The following is a 16107-nucleotide window of genomic DNA, read 5'->3' as shown; positions in this document are numbered from 1 at the left end:
TATGCTCTTTGCACATTTAAATGCAAAAATCACCATCCTTGATAATTTTTGCCCAGTTTTGTATAATATACTTGTAGTTATTGTGAGGTGAGACCCTAACCACATGTTTAGTGCTGCCCTAGAGCTGTAACAGCCACTGTATTTTGCATAAGGTATCACATCAACAGATATTTATTGTATTTTATATGCAAAGTAGCATGATAAACTCAGAGAGAAACTTAAAGCGATGCTTTGTCTTAAATAACTAAATGGCTTTTTATTTTGACCCAGTTCAAATAATTAATAGTGAATGTAAGCTCTCTTTGATATATCATGATGTGAAAGTGATGGAAAGTAATGGGAGAAAAAATGAGCTTCAACATCCTGGGAAGAAGGCTGGCACTTCCCCCTGATCTTTGCATCCCTTTGTATCAACAGGCCTTGGAGTTTTATCCTTCCTGTTCCCCAAGATGCATCATCTTAGTGGAGGAACCACCTCACTTCCTCTCACTGCTTCCTTGTGTGTTGTTTGGTCGTTTGAAATAGATATTAGAGTCAAGGTCTTGTCACTCTATCTAGACTGTTTATTTATTTACTTATTTATTTTTTGTCAGTTGTAAGGGTTGAACTCAGGACCTGGGAGCTGTCTCTAAGTTTTCTTGCTTTACCATGCCACAGCTAGTTTTCTGATAGTTAATTGGAGATAAGAGTCTCGTAGACTTTCTTTTCTTTTTCTTTCTTTTTTAAAAATGAGTTCCATTTGCTTTATTTTTATGGTAAAAGTGATGTTTTCCTAATGGTATAGTAGTTCTGTTTTAGTTTGATAGTTAGGTCCATGGCCTCCAGAAGCAGCAATATTATGTGGAAAACTTAAGGGTGTTGAAAGATTTTGACGACTTCTTGCAAGTTGAAGTCTTATTAAAGGGGCATTCTTGGTCTGAAATGGAAGAGAGGAAATGAATCCTCTAACTTTGCGAAGAGAGGCCTTTTAAGTTGTATTCTATTATCCAGAATTATTTAAGGCCCAGTCATCTGGAGCCCAGCATGGTTGAAAAATCTTTTCCTCAAGCTAAAGTGAGTGAAAATAAAAGTAAGGAAGTAAAAGAAGATTCAGGGGAAGTAGAGCAGAGCCTAGGGAAGCTGAATCCCTTAGACTCCTCTAAGGTACCTCCAGCCATTCACTTCCTGCTGAGAATAGACGCAGCTACCATACTTCACTCAGAAAGATGCAGCTGGGTTGGAGCCTCCAGAGAGGAAGACTACAGGGGATGCCTTCTCTACACAGTCTGTTGGAATTGGCCCAAGGTGAAGACCACTAAATAAAGGGCTACCGTACAGTCCTAAGAGAGAAAAATTCCAGTCTTATTCTCCAAAGTTTATAACTTGGCAAGATTTCTGTATAAGTTACTAGTCACACTGATTGTTTCTGGAATAAGCCGAGGATTCATGCCACTGAGAGTTAAGGAGATGTCTCTGGAATCTTCTGGAAAGGGAATATACTAGATATCCTGTGGGTAGTAGCTTGAAAACCTTTCCTTGTACCTTGAGATTGAACGAGGAAGCAGGTAAGGATCTGGGAATTGCTGGGGGTGATGAGCTAGGCCAAGATGGGGCTGTCTGCCTGTGACAGACAGAAGGGAGAGATGGGAAGAAAGAGGACATTTTTGGATACAGCTGAGCCACTGTATGTCCAGCCTAGCCTGAAGCCCTCTTTGACATTTCAAGTATGTGAGCTAATAAACCCATGTAATAATCCAGGCCAAATGAATACTAATAATAATCCAAGCCAAATGATTTTTTTTTGTCAGTTGGAACAGTAGGAATCACCAGTGTTATGTCTTTTTTTTCCCCAGTCACCTAATGAGAAGCTTGGGGTTTTAACATTTGAAATTTTATAGGGTCTGCACCACTATTGCCTAAACTGGTTTACAAGTAGCCTTGTCAATGACAGATTCCTCTAAGTGCTGAATATTTGACACTAAATCTTACCCCAATAATGTAAAATCATCTTCGTCACTATCTGATTGGTTCTTGCAGAGCTCTCTAAATCCCCCGGCACTTTCTCCTTCACCTACTGTTACCTCAGCCACTAACATTCTAATTGACTGTCTAAAGGGTATCCCAAATAACTGCTTCAAACTTTCACCTGTAATGAGCCCCTTGTCCCCATTTGTTCCAGGAGTCCTTAGCAAAGTAATAATCACCACCATATTTAATGTCTAACATTTAATGTTCTCTCACTTTCCCTTGGGAAATATTTGGAGTTAGAAAATGGCTCTCATGTAAACATCCCCCAAACTGGTCTGCACCTTTCTCAGAGGATAAAGTTTACATTATGGTATTGGAAATGTTTATTATACTTGCAAAAGTACTGTGGAAAAATCTTCTTCATCCAAGCTGCCGATGGCTCTTGACTGTGGTTGATAAAATGAATGAGCAGCCTAACTCATTCAGTAGTCCATGAGAGAGGTCACTGATTTATGATTAGAGTTCATCACAGCCAATCATTTCTGTCTAAAGAGCTTGCAAGGATCATTGGCATATCTGGGCACTAAACTTGACATCTACTGACTGGAGTGAACGCTCCAAATCTACTTATTCATATAAAAAATAATTGACTCATAGAGTACTAAGCCAAGATTTCTAACACCTCAGTGCTATTTGTCTACTTTGAATTAAGGACTGAATCATCTTTGGTTTACCTCAAGTTCTTTTGGTCAATCCTGAAATCTCTATCTCATTGCTTTTTAATTTTTTGTGTGCCAGTACTGGGATTGAACTCTGGGCCTCTTACTCTGACTTAGTTTTTCCTTTCAAGGAATCTCCCATGAGGCCTAATCTAAAGAAAGGAATCACCCTAAATTGTGGCAAATGTTTATTACACCAGTAAAAATCCTCTGGCAGTGGAGGTGGTGTGTATTCCTAATCTCTAAGAAACAAAGGATGCATCCCATATAGCTTACTCTCCTTTGGAGCTCAAGGAAGTGAGCGTTTGCATGGTGATTTTGAGATGGCTTGATGAGAATACATGCTGGAGTAAGTCATCCTGTATGCAGAGAGGAAGTGCACTTTGCTTTGACACTTCTTCTTCTGCTCAGAAATTATGATCTGTGCCCCAGGCTATCAAACATCAGTGCGCAAAATTATTCACAAAGGGCTTATGGTTCAAGTGGTAAATCTAGGCATTTGCAAAATGTTGACCCAAGTGAGTCAGCACAGAAAGCTTGATCTTTCAGTGTGATGAAAATGTAATTTTATGGATGTCAAGTGGAAGTTCAAAAGTGACATATCGTGTCACACAGATAAATAGTTTTGCCAAAAGCAATGCTATAATTCATAAGCACTTGTCAGGCCAATAGTAACTATCAAGCTGATTAAGCCAAGTGCTTACTAATAAATGCAGTCTTTATCCAATATTATACATCAGTCTTTTTCTGAATAACAAACATAGTTCTATTTAAGAGCTGAAACTAGTCGTGTAAGCTAACACCCAACATAAAAAATACTTACATGGATGCTTCTTTTGCCCTTGCAAAGTAAGATTAATTTTAGAGTAATATGAAATAATAGTATGTGAATATCTGATACTATTTTCCTCATTGGCTCTATGTGCATCAACTGAGTAACAATACTGTGAGAAAATAAACAGAAGCAAAACTGAAAAAAAGTCCTAGCAAATAAGCAACAACAACAATAATAGTAGCAGTAATGGATGGAAAAAAACTGTGTGTGGGTGCATGGTGCATGCACATGTACCAGTACTGGGGCTTGAACTCAGGGCCTGGGCCATGCCCTTTAGCTCGTTTGTTCAAGGCTGATGATGTACCACTTGAGCCACACATTCACTTCTGGCTTTTTACTAGTATTAATAATTGGAGATAAGCGTCTCACGGACTCTTTCCTTTGAACCATGTTCCTCTAATCTTAGCCTCCTGAGTCTCTAGGATTACAGGCATGAACAACCTGTGCCTAGCTCACTACTGTTCTTGGAATGTGTTAGTGCTGAGGAAGAATCAGACTTGGGAAGAATCTTCTTACATTGTGATCCAGACTGGCTTTTCTGCAGGTCTTAGTTGAACCTCTGGTACCCACACGCATATCTGGGCTCCCTCTGTTCTTCAACCCAACCAGGCAGTTCCAGGCACACTGAGCTCCTCGCTGCTTTTTTGAAATCTGGTGATCTTTCCCACCATCCAACTTTGCATGGTTGCTATAACTGGCTGGTCTCTCACCCACTCTTCTTATTTTGGAAGTTTCTTTCTCAGCACTAAATCTTGTCTGCCTTCTGCAAACATCTCTAAATGACAGAGAGACCACTTTTTTCCTCCTCTTGTGACTGATTACACTGTCACCAACCTCATTACTTCATTTTAAATTGTATTGTATATATTTATGTGATACAAAAAGATGCCATGACATATGCATATAATGAGGAATAATTGAATCAAGGTAACTAAAGTATCTATCCCCTCAATCACTCCCCTATTCTCCTACCCTTTCTACACAGTTTTTATGACATTCTACAGATAATTTAGTATATTCACTTTTTCTTTTACAATTTCACTAAAGTGTCCTTTTTTGAGAATGGCTGCTAGTGGTCAAACCTGGAACCTTCTATTCTACCATCTTGCTAACATTGTTTCTCCACCCTTACCACTTTGAATTTAGGACAGGACTCAGGTATGCCCATCACAGTGACTACTATGCTAAACAGTGAATGAGCAATTGGGACTTAATTAGAAAGGCAATTTAGAAAGGTGAACAGAAGGGCATTATAGAAAAGCAAGGTTCTGATAAGCTACTTCCCTCTGGACTCAATTCAAAATTTAACTTGCTCAGAAATCTTTCCAGAACAACAGCCTGACTGCTCATTAATTCTACAGCAATCATTCCTCTATTTGTCATCTTCCCAGCTGTTATAGACATTCTTTGTAGCAAATGATTTTGCCCTTGTAGACATACTACCTTGCATTTTTAACATCATAGTATTAATGATTTTGCCTTCTTAGGCAAAACCTTAGGATTTCCATAAAAGCTTTGCTTCTGTAAATTGAAGTTACCATGTTACCTTTTCTATTTCTCTTTTTATGTTATATATATCACAATGTCCTGCTCAGATGAAGAGCCTAGTGCACACTTGTTGAAGACATGAAATTGAAGTGATTATCAGGTATATATTTTTGTGTGTGTGTGTGTGGTGTGGTGGTGGTGGTGGTGGTGGTGGTGGTGGTGTGTGTGTGTGTGTGTGTGTGTGTGTGTGTGTGCGCGTGCACATGCGCTGCTCATGGGCCTTGAACTCAGGGTCTGAGCCCTTACCCTGAGGTTTTGTGTTAAGGGCTAACACACTACCACTTGATTCCACTGCTGGCTTTTTGGTGGTTAACTGGAGATAAGAGTCTCATAGACTTTCTTGCCTAGGCTGGTATTAAACTGTGATCCTCAGATCTCAGCCTCCTGAGTAGGTAGGCTTATGGGCATGAGCCATCAGCACCCAACTGTGAAATTCTGATTCTTATTCTTTCATCTAATTGTTCACAAGAAGAATACAAAGGTATTTGGTACATCTTTAACCTAAAAAGTTGACTTACATTTATAAAGTTTGTATAATCATCATCTTGAATTTCTAAGGAAAGTTGATCTTTGAATTTCTGTGAAACATAAAGGTCAAACCAGAAATAATTAGATGTATTAATATGGGCTCTTCCTGTCAGTCATGAGAGTGAAAATGTATATATTTTCTAAAGAAAGAGCTTTTGGTCACAAATCACTTTTTGGGGGTGGGATATCTTTGACAAATTGAGAGCAAAGACTTTCAAAATTATTTTAAATGAGTGTTTTCTTTCAAGATTTCATTTGTTATACTTCTTGGAATCATAGTGATAAACTTCTGACCTCCTAAATGTCATGACCTTTGAAGGTGGGCAGGAACTGGCAAGAAAAAAGGGAGCAATTGTAATGTTATCATTTGGAGATATTATTTGAACTTAAGAAATTCACTATTCTAGTTCCCTGACATATTGAAAATGAGTATCTTATGCATCAGTAGAAGATTTGATTCCAATCTGGGCATCTCTTACACTTAACTGTAGAGATACTTCTAGAATAACAAACCCATGTGGGAGAGGTGTTTGCCACTGACAATGCATGAACAGCCCAGATCCTGTCTCTACCACTTCACATGGGCTAAGTAGGAACTAAAGTAGGAAATTTATCATCCCAGTAGATCTCTTATGTAGTTTTTGTCCTTCAACCTTTTTTCAAACTTTGGAAACTCACAAATATACCTTTATAATGGTCCAAATAGATGATACAGAAGCATTGCTACTTATGAGAGTATTTCTATTATACTCTTCCTACTAATTAACCACCTTTGCCAAAATGTTTTACTGGGTTGGGAAGCTCCAGGCTGGGCTGCTTTATGAGGTCTGTAAGCCATCTATAATTCTGGATCAAGTACAGCTTCTCACTAATATCATTTGTTTCTTACAAAAGTAATATTAAATTCTTGGTGTGAAAGTATGCCAGATTGGTGAAACTTTCACTTTCAATTGACTTTTCCTATTTACAACCTCTTGCTCTCCTTCCCTTCCCTTCCCTTCCCTTCCCTTCCTTTCCCTTCCCTTCCATTCACTCCCTTCCTTCTTTCCCCCTTCTTGCATGTTCTCTCTTTTTGTCACGGGTACTAGGGTTTGATATCAGGTCCTTGTGCTTGGTAGGTACTCTATCACTTGAGCCATGCACTCATATAATTTAGTTTTCAATTAATTCCCTGTGAAATATTGGTTGATGCTCCCATCTCTTTCTCATATCCCAAGAATACTATGAAGCTCTCATTTTTTCTCTTACAAACTTGCTATTTGAAAGGCTCCACGTGCTTATCTTATCCAACAAAGCCCTTGAAAATTTCTGGGGCACATAGATAATATATGAAGTAGAGTTCAAATAGCTCAGTTCATCATGCTTTATTTTGGGAATTTTTAGAATCATGGTTTTAGTTATGTCTGTACTAGAATGATCTATCCTTTCCTTTTTTAAAATATAATTTTATTGTTATTATTAAGATGTTGTATATGGGGGTTGTCATTTCATAAGTCAGGTAATGAGCACAATTATTTTTTGACAATGTCACACCTTACTTTGCATTCTTTCTTTCTCTGTCTTTTTTTTTTTTACAAGGTGATGTAGGGAGAGGTTAGAGATAAATAAGTCTGCCATTGAGTACATTTCTTTTTGAACAGTGTCATTTCTTCCCTTGTTTTCTTCCAGTTTTTCCCTCCCTACCTCCCTAACTCCTCCCCCAAGTTGTATAGTTCATTTTCAATATAATGTCTAGTGAATATCACTGCTGCATTTGTTTACCCTTTCTTTTGTGTGGTTTTGCAATATGTTATTTCTTTTTAAAAAAATTTAAAATGTTATTATGAAGGTGATGTACAGAATTGTTACAATTACATATGTCAGGTAAAGAGTAGATTTCTTTTTGGACAATGTCACCCCTTTCCATTGTCATTTCTTAAAAAAATGCAGAATCATTTCATTTTACTTCAGCATTGTATTTTATGTAATTTATTTACTCTCATTATTTGCAGCATGATTTGAGACCCTCTATGTTGAATGTAGGAGGAAGATCTTTTGATCAAATGGAACCATTTCCACAGATGCTACAGTGGAATCATCACCTCATCTCTTATGCAAGTCTCTCTCAGTCTGACCTCTACTTTAAATCTACCTCAGGTCTTTCATGTTTTGTTTTTGCTCTGGTCATGGGACCTGAACTCTGGGCCTGAGCCCTGTCCCTCAGCTCTTCAGCTCAAAGCTAGCCCTCTACCACTTGAGCCACAGTGCCATTTCCGGCTTTTTTCTTTTTGCTTATGTGGTGCTGAGGAATCGAACCCAGGGCCTCATGCATGCAAGCCAAGCGCTCTACCACTGAGCCACCTTCCCAGCCCCAGGTCTTTCATGTTTTATTGATGACCTAACCAGCAATAAGGTAGACATGAAGCAGACAGCATCTAGCAGGACTGAAATGATATTTTACATGGTTCAAATCAATGCTAAACCATCTTCCCCACTATCTCCCACTGTTCACAGATAGGACAAGTGAATGGAATTAAAAAAAAGTAATGTGCAATGAGCAAAAGCCATAGAAAGCTGGCAGTTAAAGAAAGCAAAGAAACTTGATTGTTTAGCTTGGTCTTCAATCTACAAAATGGCCACTTGCATTTGACATCTTAAGAGAGCAAAGATTATGGTGGGTTTTTTCCTCTACCCATTTTGGGATTTTTTAAACAGGCAAATGGACATGTTACAGATTTGCTCAAGATCAGCTGCTGGGGATGTAACTCAGTGGTACATGTACCTATACACGCATAGAATGCATGAGGCCTTTGGTGCAAACCCCAGAAATGCAGACAAAAAGTAACTTGCCAAAAATTAAAGAATGAAAATGTTTATATCTTGTTGATGATAACTAATAATGGCCTGTTTTGCTATTAAAATACTGTTAGTATATTTTTCTAGGGTTTAGTTTCAGAATTGTAAGATTTAACTGGAATCTGATTATAAATTCATCATGCCAATGACTTCATTTGATTTTATTTGCATTTAACAAATGCTTATGCAATATATGTCATGTGCTGGTTACTACTCTTGGTCCATTTACTCCTCATGACAACTCTAGAGTAAGGTATCATTTTTATTCCCCTTTCCATACATGGGGAAATGAAGGCATTAGTGATTAACTTCCATGTCACTCACCTAGTAAAGCAAAAGAGCCAAGATTGAACCCCAGACATTCGGGGGTTTCCATGACTATCATTATGCTATATATTACCTCAAATGTTTCAGAGATATTCCCCCAAAATGAACTGCAAAGCTGATGTGGACAGTGTCAAGGACATTATACTATACCTCTGAAAAAGACCATATGATTATACTACACAGTTCCTAGTTAGATTCAATTTATCAAATAAATTCTCTGAGCTATTGACAACTTGACCATGAAATGATATCTAGAGAAAGAGGCATAAAAGGTGGATTGTGGTGAACCTTACATGTCAAGCTAAGGAACTTAAATCATGTTCTGAATGTGATGGTAGTACATTAAATAGGTTTGTGTATATGTGGTGTGTGTGTGTCGACAGAGCTAGGGCTACAGAATCTCAGTATATATCCTGGAAAGAACGGTCATGCCTTCTGGCTGGGTTCTAGTCAAGAGAAGAGTTGTTAATGAGGATTTTGAATGCCAGGGCACTGGCAGACGGTAGGGAGTCCTGATTATCTGTGAGTCGAGAAAGGTTTGGTTTTTACTTCTTGCAGTAAGAATCTGATATGGGTTTGAGAAGTAGATCATTTATGCCTTGCTGCCTCTGCCTTCCACATTCCTCTTTGCTGAGCCATGAATATGACACAGAGCTTCTGCCATGGGGAGACCGTGCTAGGCTGCAAGCTATAAAGACAAAAGAGTTATAATCCCTATGTACCGAGAAGACCTGAGCCGGAGAGTTGGTGGTATAAATTACAGTCAGTCTGGTTGTGAAAGCCTAAGAACCAGGAACACCTAGGGCAAGAGACCAATGTCCCAGTTCAACTGGTGAGGCACAGAGCAATCCAACCGCTTTCCATTTTCTTGTTCTCTTCAAACCTCCCGTGAATTAGCTAATACCCTCTACCTCTTTTACTCAATGTACAGATTCAAATCCTAATCTCTAACAAAAGTACTCTCAGACAGATGAAATTATGTTTAATCAGAAATAATGTTTAATCAGAGATTTGGACATCCACAGCCTAGTCAAATTGATAACTAAAACTAAGCATCATGGGAGCTATGACGTGGCACCCCTTTAGTGTTAGGTAATATAGAGTTAATCCCTGGGACAGGCAGTTCTCTCTGGTTCTGAACCCATCACTGCCAGAATGGTTTTAACACTGACTTGGAAGACCATTTGGGGTCATAGAAAAAGTCTTAATTTAGAGTTTTTAGAATTAGGGTCCTCAGCTTGACTTCACCCTAACTTGAGCTGTGGCCTTAGGCCAGTGCCTTAACATTTCTAGTACATAGGAGTTCCCTCCATCTCTTTTTATAAAATCTTGTGCTTTTTGCCTGGGGCTGGCCTCACACTTCAGTCCTCCGACCTTTGCCTCTTACAGAGGTGGGAGTATAGGAGTATACCTCTTCTACTTGGCTTATTTGTTGATGGGGTCTTGCTAATGTTTGTGTTTTGTCCCTGCTGGCTTTGGACTGTAATTTTCCTGACCTCTTTGCCTCCTGAGTAATTGGAATTATAGATGTGAGCTACCCTCACTAAGCCTCAATTTTCTCATTCTTAACATGGGTATAATGCCACTAGCTTTGTCTCCCTTGCTGAAGTGTGGTGGGATTTCTGGGATATGTCTAGGTATTCATGTTTACACTGTTAAGAGGTTCTGCATGATTTCAAACTGGCCCTTGCATTTTTTTTCCATGAGAGATGATCGTTTATGGAACCTACCTGTTGTGTTATTACACAAAGTGGATTGTTAAAGTATCTAATAAAACACCCAGAAAACTTAAATTTGCTTCTAGTGTTAGGCATTCAGATTCAAAACAGAAAAAGAAAAAAAAAAAAGATGTATGTGAAAACTAGGCCAAATCTTAGCCCGGCAACTGGCAATAGGACTGTAGTGATAAGACTGCTGTAGCTGTTTTTCCTGCATTGAATTTGCTGGAAGCAATTTCCTGTTTTTAACCCAAGCAGACAGCCTTGTCCCCATGGGGTTCATTAGCTCTTGCTCCCTGGGCAGTCTCCTTCCTGCTACTTTGTTGGCAGCGTGAAGGCCCTACAGCACATGGGGAGGGCTCAGCCTCGCTTTTGTTGTTAATGCTTATAATCTTATTAAAAGCTAAAGAAATACAAGATCAGCTAACTCCTTGTTCTCCTAAACACTGACTTACTAGCATCACATCAAATATTTACCTTGCCCTAAGCTACCAGTAATTACAAGCTGATATTGTTCAGGCTTGAACAAACACCGAGTAATGAATTTCTGCTAATTATTAGGCACTGATGAAAAATGTGATTTGCCCACTCCCAGAGCCATCCTAGGCTCCTCATCTTTCTGCACGAGGGAAAACTTCAATTGATATGAATATATTCAGGGCTTCCGGAAAGCACTTCAGTGGCATCAACCCGAAGCAATTACCAGTGAGTCTGAGAAAGTGATTAAAATGGCTTAAAATTAAGATTTTTGGTTTGCCATACTTATCTCTATGCAAATAGCCACATTTTTCAACTGACTCGGGTGTCTTAATTAAAAATGGGCTAAAGTTTTAGAATAACAACAGAATTTAAAAATCCACCAAACCTGACACCGTCAGAAAATGAAATGATTCCAGTCTTAGCTGTAAATTAAAGTAATCTTTCTCTTTCTTGTAGTTATTGCTGGGCATTTTAAAAAAGTGGTATTGCAGACATGGTTACTGAATCATGCATTGGAAAGTATAGGCAGATTTCAACTGCTGTTTTGCTTTGCTTTGCATCTCCTCTGTTTGAGGGAGGGGTGAGGAATGAATGAGTGGTGTGCCCATCTTTCAGTGAGAAGCAGGGATAGCTTGTTTTTCTCTGAGAGTTGACACCAGCAAGGGGTCCATCCACAGGTAATGGAGGTTTTCACTCCAAATGGAGTGGACCCTATAGTGGGTCCAGAATCTAAACTCTCCTCCATACCTTCCTTTCCTTGCAGTAAACATTTCTTGTTATACCTCCCTTGATGCTCCAGTTTAATCATGCATGGAATGTGAAGGCTTCCCCAAGAAAATCACAGGGACTCATAGATATACAAAGGAAAAGGAGTTTAATGTCAGTAACCTGACAGGCTACCTTGTGGCTAGCATTATGTGCTGATATAATCTCTCCAATGGTTTATAGCTGGTGTTGGTTTGAAGTAAGGAGGTGAGGTCTGGCTGGCGCCATATTGGCCACATGGTGGATGGTAGGGTCTGGCATCTTGTCTTCATGATAGGGGAAGGAAACCATCCCCTTCCCCATTTCCCCCATTACTTGCCTCCCAGGAAATGGGCCTGCCCAGACCCCTGGAGGCAGGGGCAGGCACTTGGTTGATAGGTTCCTGAATCTGTCAGTCCAGTGCTTGGGACTGGGAATTTCCTGAGGATCTGCCCTGTGCTCTGACCTATTTAAGCCCGGACCATCCTAGCCACCAGGACTCCATGCCACGTTTGTCTCTGTGATCATGTCCTAGGTCCTGTCTTCTGGCTCCTCTCCAGTCATCATGGAGTACCAGTTCAGCTCTCCATTGGAACTGAATTGGCTTGTTGGTATTGTTTTTGTTATTTCTTTCCTCTTTAGCAAGTTTCCTAGCTGGAATATGTGTATTTGCGTGCTGCAGGCCTTTGTAACAATTGGCAGCTTGCAGCCTGCTAACTGTATAATAAAGACTCCAATATTCTATCTTTTAAAGTGTGACTTCTGGGATGATTTACCTTACGACAGGTTCAGATTAGCTGTTGCTCACATCATACTAATGATAAAACTTTATTTTTTCTTCTGACTTTTATCAGGTTCTAGGCTTTCACGTAAGTTTGTCAATAGGATCTAAAAGTATTACTCTGTTTTCACCTACAGTCTGTAGTTAAAATTTTAGCATGCTTGAGAATTTGCTTCCACTCAAAATCCACAGTAGTTTGAAGATGAAAAGGCAGAGATTCTGATGGTAGATCTTATGTGTCTCATAGCTAGTAAAACATGATTTCTGTGTGTGTGTGTGGGGGTGGTGGAAGGGGAGTAGTGTTTCTGGAAGAGATAGCATTTGAATTAGTGGAATGAGGAAAGCAGATGGTCCTACCCACTGTGGGTGGACATCATCCAATCTAATGAGGGCTCAGAGACAACAATAAATCAGAGGAAGGGTGAATTATCTACCTGCTTGAGCAAGGATATCCATATTGCTCTGTTCCTGAACCAGCATTACTGGCTCATGGGATTTTGGACTAAACTAGGGATTTACACCACCATGTCCTCAGAACTCAGTTCTTCATTCTTTAGACTCGGGACTGAATTACACCATGGTTTCATAGTTCTCCACCTTGCAAATGCTCATGTTATGATGTTAGGAAAATGGAAGAGAAAGGAAAGCAACAGGCCAGACTCCCCATCTCCACAGGCAAGAACTGTTTATTGAGGCACAGCAGCAAGGGGCAGCAACCTTCCTGTGGGAATGGAGGTTGTGCAAGGAGATGAGGTTGGAGTTTGGCTTTTATGGAGTCTGAGCAAGGACACAGAGGTTATTGAAAGGCTATTAGGACTGGGGATGTGGAGACTTTTGGTTACGGCCCCAGTGTAATGTTGATGGCCAGGCTCAGGTCAGATTGCCCTACCTGCATGTAAAGCAGGTCCATGCATACCTGGGGTTTTGTTGGGTCTTTGTCCGTCCCGGAGGACAGTCGGGGAGGATGGTCGGGGTCCGAGGAAAAGTAAGGGTGTAGCTCACCGGTTCCCCAGCCTCCCCTAGCCCTGGAGACAGTCAGATGCAGCGCAGAGTCAAGTCAAGCAGGAACTCGTTTATTACCACACAGCAAGCACTTTTTTAAAAAATTTACCTTTATTTTTTTTATTGTGAAAATACTGTACAGAGGGGTTACAATTACATGGGCAAGATAATGAGTACATTTCTTATCAAGCATAGTAGCCTCCTCCTTTGTTTCCCCTTCCCATCCCTTTTTAAAGCAAAAACAAAACAAAACAAAACAAAACAAAAAAAAAACCAAACCGCATGGCATGGAAAGAAAGGAAAAGGAACCAACCAATCACTGTAGAGGTCACCCTATCATGTGCCTAAGCTCGCTAAACTTTCCCTGCTGTCCCCGAGCTGTTCACGCACTGACGTCAGGTCACCTGGTTGTAGTACCCAGTCAGATTTTAACATAAACAACTGGGGCTCTGCCCACTCAACTTCCTCTCAGCGCCATCTTTGCTGCTCATGTGCCCTACAGGGTTTTGCTTGACTTCTGTATACACCTGGGATAATGGGATGGGGATTAATTCTTCAGTAGGATTTTTCAACTTCCATAACTATGTAAATTAATTCTTGTACTAAATCTCCTCTTGTAAGTGTCTCTATGTATTCTGTTGGTTCTGTTTCTCTGGAAAAAGCCAACTAATACAGGGATAATTGTGTGTAAATGTACTTTTAGGAGAACAAAATAACTGGTAGATTTAAATGAAGCCTAAACTTGAAGAGAACCTGAGAGAGATCCATATAACCTCTCTGACTAAAGCAAGAAATAGTTTGATTTATTTTATTTTAAATGGTGACCTTCCCCAGGATAAAAATACTTGAAAGATTGGCATCACAGTTGGAGACCCATTAGGAAGTATTTCTTTGCATCTAGACCAACCTCCTTTTTCTGAACTCTTTTTTTTTTTTTCTGAACTCTTATTCAAAGTACCTTCAAAATATACAGCAGAATTTACATTTTGGGCTCTAAGCTCTGGAAATACGATTGACATTTGATTGCACAAGGATTTGCCCATCAATTTACAATGCAAAACCTGTCATCTAACTTAAATACAGTATTCAAAACATGAAATCAGACATTCAGAGATGGTAGGGGTGGGCTATATCATGGGTTGGAATTGTTTGACAGGCTCTCAATTTTCTCTTGCGACAAAACAGCTTTTCTACCAGCAAGGATGTTCCAGTGGAGATGGTAATAGCCATAACTCAATTTCAAATTATAGCTGACAGAGATATTTTTTCCTCAAACTAAATGTAAGGGTATACATTTGTTGATTTAAATTGACCTCCTTCCCATACTATTTGAATTAAATGATTAGTTTTTCAAGACCTGAGGGATAGATTCAGTCTAGGAAGCCTTAGTAAGAAATTACAATGTGAAGGAAACAATGCCATTTGCACTATGTGGTTGTCAGTCATAGCCAAACACCTCTTTTGCAATGCGCTTTTCTGAGTTACAGAGGGATAGAGGAAACCAATCAAGATGTTCTTATCATCACTTTTATTACTTTTACAGTAATTTATAAAGACAGCACATGAGCACTACAGAAAATTAAAACACTGAGGAAGTGCACAGTGTGAAATAGAGCAATTCTTGCTTCATTTTTATTCCTTCCCTAATAAGGGCAATCACTCTACGTAGTTTGATATGTATCATTCTGGCTCAATTTCTAAGAAATACTCAGGCATATTTATTAGTGTGCATATTTTTGTATGCATATCTTATTTGCATAAAAGTGAAATTATTCTATAGGTTGTATTTAGTATAGTCTTATATTAAACATGTTAAAAACACATATAAGGTGATTTCTAAGACACAAAATATCAAACAACAAAGGCCAGGGATTCCAGAGAGATAGGAGACAAGTGCATTTTTAGTGTTCCAGCTTCTTGCCATTAGTGTCTATCTTTATCTATTCAACTCTTTAGTTCACCTGCTGAGTTATAGATAGACCTATAAATACAGATAGATGCTAGCAGGAAGTATAGGAGAATAATTTTATTATATTAAATAGAAAAGACTTTCCTTAGCATGGCATGAAAATTGAAAACTTTAAAGGTTGATTTAAAACTTTCATAGGGTATAATTTGTCATGAGCAAAACTAAAGAAAAAAAGGCTTCAAGACATTATAAAGATGATTAGAAAAATAGGATGCTTCATATTGGAATACTGTATTGTTTTTTTCAGAAATTGACAGGTTAAGTAAATTAAAAATAAGTGAGCAACGAAGAATTGGGATGATCCAATATTAATTTTCATATAATTGATGCATACATCTAGTAAATTAAGAATAAATATTCTTAGCTGGGTGCAGGAGGCTCATGCCTTTAATCTTAGCTACTTAGGAGGCTGAGATCAAAGCATTATAGTTCAAAGCCAGCTGGGAAGAAAAGTCTGTGTGACTCAATTTCTACAATAACTAGCAAAAAAACAGAATTGGAGAGAGATATGGCTGAAAAAGTAGAAGAGCAACTGAGCAATCAGAGCAAATGTGATGCATTAGGTTAAAATTCTGGTGTGGCAAAAATAAAAGAAAAAAATATTCCTTTTTTTTTTTTTTGGTCATGAGTTTTGAACTCTGGGCCTAGGCCCTGTCCCTGAGCTCTTCAGCTCA

The sequence above is a fragment of the Dipodomys spectabilis genome, unplaced genomic scaffold, assembly GCF_019054845.1.
Source record: "Dipodomys spectabilis isolate Male_0828 unplaced genomic scaffold, ASM1905484v1 ptg000234l, whole genome shotgun sequence".
In the NCBI taxonomy this organism is placed as follows: Eukaryota; Metazoa; Chordata; class Mammalia; order Rodentia; family Heteromyidae; genus Dipodomys; species Dipodomys spectabilis.
The sequence above is the reverse complement of the archived record's forward strand: the minus strand, read 5'-3'. Positions refer to the sequence as shown.